Genomic DNA, 13474 nt, shown 5'->3' with positions numbered 1-13474 from the left:
TGGCATATGGAGGTTCCCAGGCTAGGAGTCTAATCAGAGCTACAGCTCCCCAGCCTATGCTACAACCACAGCAACACGGGATCTGAGCCGCGTCTGTGAACTACACCACAGCTCATGGCAATGCCAGATCCTTAACCCACAGAGCAATGCCAGGAATCAAACCCGCAACCTCATGGTTCCTAGTCAGATTCGTTTCCACTCCTCAGAGTTTATGTTAATGAGTTTATGTTATGTGATTTTGGAAAGGACAAGGGGAGCTTGGTTGCACAGAGGAAACAACCCTGTGATTAGACTTTCATTCCTACCTCCAGGAAAGACAGTCACTGGAGGTTGAGTTCAATCACCTTAGTCAATAATTGAATCAATCTGCCTAATAAAACTTCCATGATAATCAATCCCTATAGTACAATTAGACAGTTTCCAGGTTGGTTAACAAGAATTCATACATGTGCAAAGGGGAGGGGGACCACAACTCCATGGGAACAGAATATCCTGAGTTCAGGGACCTAACTCTACATATCTCTTTATGTGGCTGTTGATTTATATCCACACCTTTTATCATATCTTTTATAATAAACCTATAATCTAGTGAGTAAACTTGGGGTTTCCTGAGTTCTATGAGCAACTCTAACAAATTAATTGAATCCAAGGAGGGCTCATGGGAATTTCTGATCTGTAGCCAGTTGGTCAGAAGCACAGGAGACAACTTAGACTTTCACTTGGCATCTGAAGGGGAGGAGTCTTTAGGACTGAGCCCTTAACTGGTTGCAGGGAGTGGGGGAGGTCTGACACTATCTCCAGGTGGATAGCATCAGAACTGAGTTGAATTGTAGGACATTAGTTGGTGTGGAGGATTGCTTGATAGTTTGGGAACCACCACCTCCAACACACACACACACACACACCCATACACACACACATTTAGTATTCAGAAGTATCAGAAGTGAACTAGAAAATTGAGAGTAAAGGAAACCATACAGTAGTGTGTTTTTCCATAGCAACCACCATCTACACACAAAGGAGGGATCCTTCAGGAGAAACTGGGGCTGTTACACTTTTATTTCAGACTTGCAGCCCCCAAGACAGGGAGACAATAAATGTCTGTTGTTTGAGCTGCACTGTGTGTAGTATTTGTTACCCAGCTTGAGGTGGCTAGTAAATTATAATTAAAATTAGCATTAGTATTAGTTATTTCTCTCCATCCTATCCAGTGGTGGGGCTTTGACTTTGGGAACAAAAGCTATTTTCTTTACTCTTGCTATAGTGGATAAAGCTCAAAAGCATGAGACTCTGGAGTTGTTGGTCAAAGCATTTATTGTCATGTGGAAAAAATCAGAATGGATCAGTAGGCACTGAAATACCAGAGATGGGAGACGACAGACAGAGAAGGCTGGTACTAGGGACTATGCTCTCCTTGTTTCCAGGGGCCTATTTGGTGAAAGCCCTAATAGCCTTTAACAAACATGCCATACTTTTAAACCAGTTTAAATTGGGGTTTATTATTTGCAACCAAGAGTCCTAAGAAATATAGCACTGTCCTTATTGTGACATATGGTAATATATGGTGACTGGACTGATTTCCTCTAATGATTCACAACTACAAAAGATAAAGGACTTAAAATGCATTCTAACTTTAGTACAGTGAGCTCTGGTGGCCAGTGCCTAGAGGACCCCCCAAAAGAAAGGGTAGTGGTGGTGCCAGTATTCCACTCTGCATTTGGAGAAATATAATAAAAAAAACAAAATTAAAGTAAAAAAAATGAAAACAATTTCATTATTCAGTTAGCACAAAAACAGAACATGATGTGCATCACAGGCAACCTGCAAAGAGATTGCAAAGACAGAAATAAATCTCACTCTTTCATAGAGCTGAGTGGATGCAACCCATCCAACAGTTGCAGAAGAAATCTTCTCAGAGCTTTTCTTATATAACCAAAAGTAAAATCTTCTGAGAAATTAGGACTGTCTTCTCTGGGAGAGTTTTATGGCCATGAAGAAGATGGATAGTTAGCATCAAGGTAAGTATAAAACAATTACTAAACACTTGTCTACCACATATTACCTACTCACCATCTCACCACTTAACACCTTTTGGTAAAATGGTATCTAAACTTCTGAGACTGGAGTTCCCATTGTGGCTCAGTGGTAATGAACCCGACTAGTATCCATGAGGATGAGGGTTGAAGATCCATCATTGAGCTGTGGTGTAAGTCACATATGTGGTTTGGATCTGATGTTGCTGTGGCTGTGGGGCAGGCTGGAGGTGGCAGCTCTGATTCATCCCCTAGCCTGGGAACTTCCGTATGCCTTGGGTGCAGCCCTAAAAAGCAAAAAAAAAAAAAAAAAAGTTCCTGTTGTGGCGCAGTGGTTAACGAATCCGACTAGGAACCATGAGGTTGCGGGTTTGGTCCCTGCCCTTGCTCAGTGGGTTAACGATCTGGCATTGCCGTGAACTGTGGTGCAGGTTGCAAACGCGGTTCAGATCACGCGTTGCTGTGGCTCTGGTGTAGGCCGGTGGCTACAGCTCTGATTAGACCCCTAGCCTGGGAACCTCCATATGCCGCAGGAGCAGCCCAAGAAATAGCAAAAAAAAAAGACAAAAAAAAATAATAACCTTCTGAGACTAACCATTTCTTGGATTTTTACTTCTTTTCTGTGAGTCCCCCAAACATGTCAAAAATACTAACACCAATAAAATGTGTATGCCTTTTTTTCCTGTTAATCTGACTGGTCCTGTTAATTTGCAGGCCACATACACAGAATCTAAGAGGATAGAGGAAAAATTTTTTCCTCCCCTAAAATTACATTTCAGAGATGGCTTCCTGGTCCCTGGGAAAATACTCCTAAGATGTGAGACTGGCAAGTTTAGCCACTGAAAAGATTTACATACATTTCAAAAGGATAGAGGAAGAATTTATGAAAGAAAAGGGAGAAGGAAGGAAGTGTTCCCTTAATGTCAAAAGGGTGAATAAGCCTCTTATTTTTAATTTGTATTTTCCCTTATACATAGGTCTCTGCCTTTCAACCTCACACCAGTGTGATGTGGGATATTCAAGAAGTAGCTGTAAAAATGCTGCCCCAACCCCAGATATTCATTATTAATGCCCTATTTGGATGTCCCAGGTTATTGGGCTGAGAAATATATCACCTTCATGGTAAACTTACTGGAAACAATCTTATTAGCTTCAAAAGGGGAAACTATGAAGATGTTAAGAGAGGAAGAGAAGAGAGCTCCTCCTATATTTGCCATTTCTTAGTTGCCTTCAGCTCAAAACCATCAATGTACCGAAGTAGCATATTTTTGGGTAGCATGTCCTGATCCCTTTCAGCCTCTTGGGAATTTTTCTGCAGGGTGTCCTTCCTCAGGAGGCCAGTTCATGGTCTCTTCCAGCTGGAATATTGCCAATTTCCAGAATGGATGTCAACAGCTTTCAAAGCCAGTTATTCCAGAAAATGCCAGTAGGTCACTGGCTTAACAAATTTCTCAGTTATTTAGAGCCATTGGGCCCTGAGCCACAGGGCTCTTTAGTGAAGGCTTGCAGCATCTGTTTGGGCCTCAGATACCTTAGGAAGTGGCAGCAGCCCAGTGGACCTCCCAGACCAAGCAGACTGAGAACATGGAGATTTGCCTGGACTTCCCATTGGATTTGTAGGCTCATTACAACAGCAGAGGGGCTGTGCAGGGTCTCCTAGGAAAAAGACAGCATGATGATAGAAGAACCTTTAGTCAATGATGGTCCAGAGTTGTTTTTATTAGACATAGTAGATTTTCCTGTCTAAACAGGATCTGTTGCTACCCATTTCTGGAGACCCTGCTTCACAACCAAAAGCCACTGTGCCTCTTGGTCCAGTTTGTACTCTTTCTACCTAGGAAGTGATGAACATGAGACAGGGCTCCTTACTCCAGTCTGCTCTAGTTTTTATCTGTACTCCGTTTTAAGGACAGGGCAGGTATGCCATCAGAGAGAGTCCTTGGTGGGGTCCATCAGATAGGCAGCTAGCATGTCCTCATAAGGAGGGGGAACTTGCAGGCAGTGATCCATTGGAAAAATTCTGTTTTGCATGGAATTCCAGTTCCCAGCTTCCTGGGCCCAGCTCCTGTGGAGAGGGCAGGGGAGTTGCCCATAAGGTTCTATAAGGGGAGATGCTGTTTAAAGTATAAACTTGTAACCAGTAGATAAAAAGTTCTAGAGGTCTAAAGCACAGCACAGCAATTATGGTCAAATTCTGTATTATAAAGTTGCTAAAGGACTACTTAAGTGTTCCTTCCACATATAAGAAAGACTAAAATGTGATAAAAGTGTTAAGGTAATGCTATGGTGGTAATCATGTTGTAATATATAAATGTATCAAATTAAGTCGTTGTACACCTTACACTTATGCATTGCTATATGTCAATAAAAATAAATTTAGGGAGTTCCCATTGTGGTGCATTAGAAACAAATTCGACTAGTATCCATGAGGATGTGGGTTCGATCCCTGGCCTTGTTCAGTGGGTTGGGGATCCAGCATTGCCATGAGCTTTGGTGTAGTTCACAGACTCAGCTCTGATCCCATGTTGCTGTGGCTGTGGCATAGGCCAGCAGCGGCAGCTCCAATTCAACTCCTAACCTGGGAATTTCCATATGCTACAGTGTGGCCCTGTAATGCAAAATAAATAAACAAACAAATAAGTAAATATAAAAGAAGGTTCTTTGGAGTCTCTTTGGAGTAAAAAGGAAGTAACAGCTCTTTGCACTGGGCAGCATGTCACTCCAGAGGAGAAGAACCTCACATTTTGGCCCCAAACATGGTTAGTGGTGTAAATCATGCCGGTTTCCTGCAGCTTTAAGGCACAAGTGTTGTGAAGATGCCATGGGGGATAACCAGTCTGTGAGAACTCAAAAAGACAAGCTGGCTCAGTGACTACAGATGACAGTAAGGGGAATGTTGGTTTTTAAGTAACTTCACGGTGTTAGTCTGTTAGACATAAAACAAGGAAAAGAAGGAACATCTGAAAAAGCAGACATTGGCCTTTTGTTTAAATATGTACCCGTGTTGGCTTTATTCAAGTAAAGACTACAGTAATTTCAAGTGATACTTACTTGTAAAAGTAGAAATGAGACATGTTTCAGAATTTACATTGCTGTTGTTCCTTAAATATTTTTCAGAAAGGCAACTGAGAAAATGGTATAAAATTTTAGAATTCTAAAAGGTTTACAGGAAATTTGAGTCTTCTTCAATTGGGGTTTCCTCAGCTCCTACTTGTATTTCTTATATATACTTCAATAGGTACATATTCAATAATCTAATTATTATTTTTATCTAAATGATGGCATTTTGTGCTACAACTTGCCTTTTGTGAAATCTAACAATTTATTAGGACATGTAAGAACTACCTGATTCCTAACATCTTAAGCAGGGCAGAAGTTTCCCATTTGTAAAGAAAATTTCCGTTTGTAAAGATGCCCCCCCCACCAGAAAGAGAGGGACTCATCAAGAGATGGGACTGAGATGAATCTGCATAAACAACAGTTTTCTATCACTAGTTCCCATACATTTCCTTAGTTACCTTCCCACAATTCCCACCTCTACCCCAGAACTCCAGACCCCCTTTCCTTTGTCTAGTTGCTTTTCCACAATTTATTGTCCTTTGTTAAGATGGCATGATGGCCCCAGACTCTGGCCATCAATTTGTGTTTTCAGTGATTTTCTGGGAAGCTCACATACTCATAAAAAACATAAGATAAAATGTGTATGCTTTTTCTTCTATTACAATGATATCTGGTCTAGTTCTTCATCCCCCAACTTTGGTGTATATGTGTAACCTTGACCTGCCTTGAGCAAGAATCCTGTTAGGTCAGTGCTGCCAATCACCTGATGGTTCCCTAAAATTCATATATTGAAATGTAATCCACAAGGTGCTGGTATGAAGAAGTGGGGCCTTTTGAAGGCAAATAGTTCAAGAGGGTGGAGACCTCATGAATGGGATTACTGATCTTATAAAAGATCCCAGAGAGCTCCCATTTGGGGACACAGTGAGAATGTACAGTCCATGAAACATGAGATAAGTTCTCATCAGACACTAAATCTGATGGCATCTTGATCTTGGACTTCCATGCTCCAGAATTGTGGGAAATAACTGTCTGTTGTTTATAAGCCACTCATCTATGATATCCTATTGTAGCCGACTGGATTGACTAAGAATAACAAGTTAGGCAACAAGAATCCCCCTGGTGGATGGAATTTTCACATACTGAGTTATGGAGGAGTCATTCTGGCTTATACATGATTTAACTTGAATTTTATGCTAATTTTATGTTTGTGGCTTATCAAACGTACATTGTACATCTGCTTCAATCATTAAAGAGTATATTGACCAGAAGTAAAGGAAGTCTAATTAAAAGATAAAGACAAAATGCCTCTCTTCCTGAGACAACAGTGCTAGTACTCCTTGAATGCTAAAATGCCCTTCCTAGGCACCAAGGACATACTGACTCACTGTGAAGGTGCTGATCTTTTTTTTTTCCCAAGCCTTGAATGAAGTTACCTCTGACTTGTTTGATGTTCTTTGTCCTGACAAGATATAAAACTCTGCTGAAAAATATGCTTCCCCAGAGCACTTTCTCAGAGTTATTTGAAAGGCTGTCTCCCAGGATATAGCCCTCAGTTTGACTGAAATAAAACTCTTTTTTTTTTATTCCTATTATAGATTGTTTCTTGATTATTTCTACCAATGTCCCCCCTTCTTGCTGATGTTTCTTCTTAGTAATTTTCCATTCACTGACACCCTCTTTCCACTCACAGGCCACAACTCCCAGCTGTCTTTGCTGTATTCAGAGTTGAGGTCAATTTTATACTGAAGTCTCTTTCCCCTCTTGCAATAGGACAGAAGGAAATCTGTCTTTACCGCCTTTAACTTGTGTCTGGCTCTGTCTTTGACAATGACCTCTGAAATGGATTTGAATACATCATTCAAAATACAACTATTTCATGCCAGTTCTCAGCCTGTTAATAGTAATGCTATTGGTTAGAAATGCCTGGGGGCACTCACCTGAGCCCTGTGAGCTTCGTATACATCATCCCTTTCCATATCATGTTACAACCAAATCAACCCTTGTGGTTCTTACGATTTTGCAAGATGTTCTTCATCAATAGCCATTAGGAAACTTTAAAGAAAAAAAAAAAGAATTTGTTATTTTAATTACAGTTCCTGGAGCATAGAAGTCATGCTAGGGGGCACACAGCAAGGTCTCTGGCATAGGGGGCAATGAATGGCCTAGTGGCCTTGTTCTGCTTTTATTGGAGTCAAGGGTAGGGGGTTAGGTTTTCATTATCTCACTTTTGTGTGTGTAAATGTACAATGTAAGAGTAAGAATTTAGTTGCAGAAAGAGAAAAAGGAAAGAAAAGAGAAAACAAACATAAAAACAAAAACCAAGCAGCCCAAATGGCCAGTTAACTAAACAACCAGGATCTCTAAAACAAAGAAGCCTCTTGGAGAGGGGTTTTGGGAATATTTAAGTCTTGACTCTTTATCTAGTCATGTGGCTGGCAGTATTTATTTGAGATAGCCTTCAGAATGTCACTTTTAAGTGGATGCCTCAGCAATCAAACTTTAAGTCAGGCACTTGCACTACAAAAAGAAAAGTTAACTGTCAGGTTTTACACCACAATCCTACTTTGCCATAGGATAATTTTGAACTGAAATCTACCGAGATAAAGTAGACACAGGATGAGCTTCCTGCCCTCTATATGCCTAAAAGCAGGGCATATAAATCCCACTAGTGTAGGTGTCCCCCCCAACAATCCGTGTATCAGAAAAGAGAAAATAACCCTGACCACCTAAGAGGGAGACAACAGAGATGAGCCGGCATAAGCAAAACTTGCCAAATAACCCCTACCTATCTTTAATTATCTCATATATTTACCTTCCCACAATTCACCACACCAAGAAGCCCAAGCTCCCTTTTTGTCATTGTTGTTGTTACTTCACAATTTATCACCCTTTGTAAAAGGTGACACAAGCCCCTCAGTGCCTTTCTCTGGGTTCTCCAGCTATTTTCTTTGAAGCCCCCATGCACATAAATCTTTTAAAAATTAACATCAGAAAAAATGTGTATGCTTTTCTTGTTATTCTGTCTTTTATCAGATTAGTTCATGTTCCCCAGGTACATAATCTAAGAGGGTAAAGGAAAATATTTTTCCCCCTCTACACCTCAGAAGAATAAATGCTACAAACACATACAAATTACTAAAGTTTATTTATATTTCTTTTTATGCTTAGTTTTATAGATTTTGAAAAAAGATTGTTCAATTTTAATTTTTTGTTTCTGGCCCTCTAAGAGTGGCAAATATGGATGGAAACAAAAACTCAAAATAAAATGATTCAATTTTTACAGAAGTAACTAGGTAGAAAAAAGAGCTAGAAATTCAGTTGTGCACCCATGTCATCAGGCATGAGGTGAGGTGAAGATCTGAAGGCCACAGGCTCAGCACCAAGTACTCCTTAGCCTTACCACCTGGGTTTCCATCCAACTTCCTCTAGGGTACACAGCCTTCCTCTACTATCTACAGGCACCGCATCCTGAGCTGATTCTGTGCAGCTGCCCCACCAGGTTGAGCTCCCCACCTAGCCAGGCAGGGTGGAGGAAACCACCCAGGACAGTTTGAGATGAGGAGAAGACCATTCCCCATCATGTGGTCTCAAAGTGTTTCTCTTGTAACTAAGCAGGACACTAGGAGGCCTTCCCAGAGTGGACCCCCACTCGTGTCTGCCACCTGCCTTTTTATCTATAGAAGAACTTTAGTAAAAGGATGAATTTAATCAGAAAAGTGAGAAAATACAGAGGAAAACGAAAACAGTCAAGCAAGACAGAATAATAGTTTAGCCATTCGACTAAGTCAAGGACTTTTAGTTAGTTCTTCTTCAAAGACTACAGGAAATAGTCTAAACCATGTCCCTGGAGCTGTTTTGCAGGTACTGAAACCTCCACCAGGTGGAAGAAGCCAACTGTATGTTGCCCACAAGCACATAGACCCCAGACTGGATGGAACCAGAAGGTTGATGACACTAACTCCCAGTTACCTCACCACCCACCAATCAGGAAAATGTCCATGAACTGATTACACCCTGCTCCTCAAACACTATAAGACTCCTCACTATCCCCTCCAAGGGGGGCACAGTCCTTGAGGCACTAGCCTGCTGTGTTCCCCTCTTTGCCTGGCAATTAAAGCTACTTTTTCTGTTTCCTCCAACTCTGTCTCTGCATTTCTATATAGCATCAGTGTACAGAGGCAGTTGGTATTTTGACAACATTCTGGAAACTGCAACAGTGATAAGATGAGCTTTCCCAGGGTCAAACAAGCTCCCTGCAGCTTCATTCTAGTGAACATACAAATGGACAGACCATATATAAAAAGAGAACTCTGACCCACAGCTTGCAGCAGCCATGTCTCAATTTGCTCAGATTGCTATAAAGAAATATCATAGACAGTGTGGCTTATAAACAACAGAACTTTATTTCTCATAGTTCTAGAAAATGGACGTCTCAGATCAAGGCACCAACAGATCTGGTATCTGAGAGGGCCTGCTTCCTGGTTTACAGATAGCCATCTTCTTGCTGTGTCCTCACCTGGTAGGAGGGGCAAAGGAGCTCTGTGGAGTCTCCTTGGTAAGGGCACTAATCCCATTCATGAAGGCTCCACCTCCAACCTAATCACCTCCTAAAGGCCCCACTTCCCAGGGGTTAAGTTTCAACATAACAGAATTTTTTTTCTCATTTCTATGTTTGTTTGTTTTGTCTTTATTATTATTATTTTTTTTAGAGCTGCACCCACGGCATATAGAGGTTCCCAGGCTAGGGATCTAATCAGAACTGTAGCCACCGTCCTATGCCAGAGCCACAACAACAGCAACTTGGGATCCGAGCTGTATCTGCGACCTACACCACAGCTAAAGGCAACGCCGGATCCTTAACCCACTGAGCAAGGCCAGGGATCAAACCTGAAACCTCATGGTTCCTAGTCAGATTCGCTAACCACTGAGCCACGATGGGAACTCCCATGTTTTTTTTTTTTTTTTAAGTTTTATTAAAGTATAGTTAATTTACAAGGCCGTGATAATTTCTGTTGTATAACAAAGTGACGCAGTCATCAATATAACACATACCCACCTTCTCTCATTCTTTTCCCACATAGATTATCACAGAATACCGGGTAGAGTTCTGTGCTATACAGCAGGTCCCCATTGGCCAATCATTCCATATATGTCAGTATGCATATGTCAATCCTAAACCCCTATTCCATTCCTCTCACCCTCCCCCAACTGTCCCCTATGGTAACCATAAGTTTTCATAGTCTGTGAGTCTGTTTCTATTCTGCAAATAAGTTCATTTGTATTCTTTTTTTTTTTTTTAGATTCCACATATAGGTGGTATCACATGATGTTTGTCTTTCATTGCCTAACTTCATTTAGTATGATAGTTTCTAAGTTGCTGCAAATGGCATTATTTCCTTCTTTTTATGGCTGAGTATAACCCATTATGGTAACCCATATGTACCACTTCTTTATCCATCCCTCTGTTGATGGACATTTAGGTTGCTTCCATGTCTTGGCTATTGTAAATAGTGCTGCAATGATCATTGGGGTGCATGTATCTTTTCCCATTAAGGTTTTCTCCAGATAGATACCCAGGAGTGGGATTGTTGGATCATATGGTAATTCTATTTTTAGTTTTTTGAGGAAACTCTATACTGTTTTCCATAGTGGTTGCACCTATGTACATTCCCACCAACATACAAATTTTAGGGGCACGCATTCAGTCTATAGTTAACCTGTCCGGGAAACCAAAGTACCATCTACATTAACCAGTCCAGGAAGCCAGCCTGATGCAAGTTAGACTTGCAGAACATCAGGCTACTGTCTCTACCAACAATCCAGGACACCCTACTTCTATACAGCTGCTCCACTTGCCCAAACCCATAGCTTCTACCCGGGCACATCTGAACCTTTCTCTTTTTCCACAAGGAAGCCCTCCCACCCCACTGACTGCCTCTGAATTGCTTCCAAATGCAAGTAATGGTGGCCCACTCCATTGCTGCAGAGAGCTATGAATAATTAGCCCCTGCTTGCTCTCATTTGGGTTGTCTCCATTTACTTCCACATTGGAAAGAGAATAGGGGGTGTTGTGCAGTAGAAGCTGGCTCTGGGAGGATGCATGTTCTGTGCTGTTACCTGGACCATTTGGGTCCATGTGTCCTTCTGAGCAAGGGCATGGTGCTACAGCCAGCAGCAGAAGCTCGTAGGGGCCAGCAGCCACCTCCCCCCACCCAGAGCTTCCAACCAACTGCACAGATGATTCTGGGATATGGTTCACACTCTCCCTTCCTCAAATTCTCACCAGTGATCCAGGGATCTCCAGCCCCATTGCAGGTTTAACAGTCTTACCAGTACTTTAAAACTTTAGTTCTGCAGCATCTGTAACCATACCTACACCTGTACACAATATTCTTGGCAAAGACATCTGAGTCTGAATCTGATCACCATTAGTTCTCAACTTTTGCTGCACACTGATGTTGGGAAAATATAGAGTACAACAAAATTTGCTTCCAACTCAGAAAACCTCTCCACAAAGAGAGAAGAGACAGAGAACAATTTTATTATTGAATGAGTGTTCAACTAGAATGTGATGCTGACCACAAGCAACAGTTAAAGGGATTGCAAAGATGGAAGGGAACCTTATCCTTTTCTATCGCTAAGTGGATACAACCTATTACTTTCATGTCTTCATGATAAAGTTGCTAATTTTCTCCTATGATTATGACTAGAGGTGATTTGAAGTCAGATGGCAAGTTAGGTCCATCTCCTCTCTGGACTCTGGAAAATGAGAGGAGAGGCTCCCAGGTCCTTGAATTGTTCCTGACAGTGAGATGGACCAGAGGCTTATTTAACCACTAAAAAGATTTAAACTTTTGAAAAGGACAGATAGAGAAATGTTTTTAAAATCCTGTGGTTCTATTTTCTAAATTGAAAGAAACCCTCAGCCCAGAATCACCTTATATGCAGAGGAGGCTCAGGAGCTTCAAGGGGGTTCGAATTAGCAACAAATATTCCCTTATTCAACAACCTTTCTGACCCCCACTCCCATGCCCAGGCATACACACATTCACATTCACATTCACTGCAACATGAACCACCATACTCAATCCTAGAGACTTCACAAGAAATATACTTAAACCATGCACTCGCGGGGGCGGGGGATGGGGGTGCGGGAGGGAGGGGAGGAGGGGTTGCTGGAGACCTGGGGCCCTTTATTTTCCCCAAAGAGATGCCCGACCCCTGCCGCCTATTCTGTCCTCACGTCGCCTCCCAACATGGAGTCCATCCCCTGCCTCCCCACATGCCTTCGCCCCCTCCACGAATGACAAGGCTCCCATCCCCCATTCCCTTCCCCGCTTAGCTACCAAAACCCTCTGCTCTCCCCACTTTCCTCCACTCCCCACCCTCTAGCGAAGTTGGACCTCCGTGTGGCTCCTTGCCCATCAGGAGGATCTTGTCGCCATTCTCAGGCTGCTAACAATCTCCCACCAAGAAAACCTCCTGCCCCAACTCTGATAAGAGACTCCAACCCCCACCCCCTGGGCCCCCAGGCTGCTGCTGACGCCATAAAGCCCTGCAGCCCTGGCGCCTTGGCGCCAGGCGGGGATGGTCTCCAGCGCGCAAACGCAAGCTTTCCTGGGCCTCGTTTGCAGGCATGGTTGGGGGCACTTGGGGAGTTGCCACATGCACCCCTTTGCCTCCTGTGAGTACAGCCCTTGAAGGGGCAGGCAAGTGGTCACCCTGTGGGTGCTGAGGCTCAAGTTGGGACTTCATGCACCTCTTTGTCCTTGTAGACTGTCCTTCCCAGCTTTGAAGGTGGTTATAAATTGGAACCTGAGGAGCCAACTATTTTGGCCCTGCGTTTATAGAGCAATATTCCAGGTCAAAGGGAGAACCATGCACCGTTACTGACCCAGAACCCTTGGATGGCTTCCTGCAGAACCTAAGCCAGATCCCCACCCCACCAGACTGCCCCACTCTGATCCACCTTCTGTTGGGTGAGTAGCAGTTGAGCCTAAATAAAGGCAGCTGAGAGCAGAGGGAGAGACTGACCCCAAAGGCTCTTCACAGAGATAGCTCCAAAGTGAACCAATGTTAGGAGCTCAGGAATCTGTGAAATCCAGCAGAAAATCCAGCAGAAAAGGGAACCTGGACCACGGTGCTTGTAATTCAGAAATGATATTCAAATCCAATCTTTAACTCTGGCCCCAGTGACCACCCTGTGAAGTGTGCCAAGGAAGACTTGGATCGCCATTGCCTGAGGCCATGGGTATTCCAACCCCAAAGTGTGAATGTGTGTGTGTTCGAATGTGTGTGTGTGTGTGTAGGTGCCTCTGCATATGCCCTTGTGTATGTATGCATGTGTGTAAACATATGCGTGCATGTGTCAGTATGTT

The sequence above is a fragment of the Phacochoerus africanus genome, chromosome 4 (assembly GCF_016906955.1).
Source record: "Phacochoerus africanus isolate WHEZ1 chromosome 4, ROS_Pafr_v1, whole genome shotgun sequence".
Lineage (NCBI taxonomy): Eukaryota > Metazoa > Chordata > Mammalia > Artiodactyla > Suidae > Phacochoerus > Phacochoerus africanus.
This window is presented reverse-complemented; position numbering follows the sequence as displayed.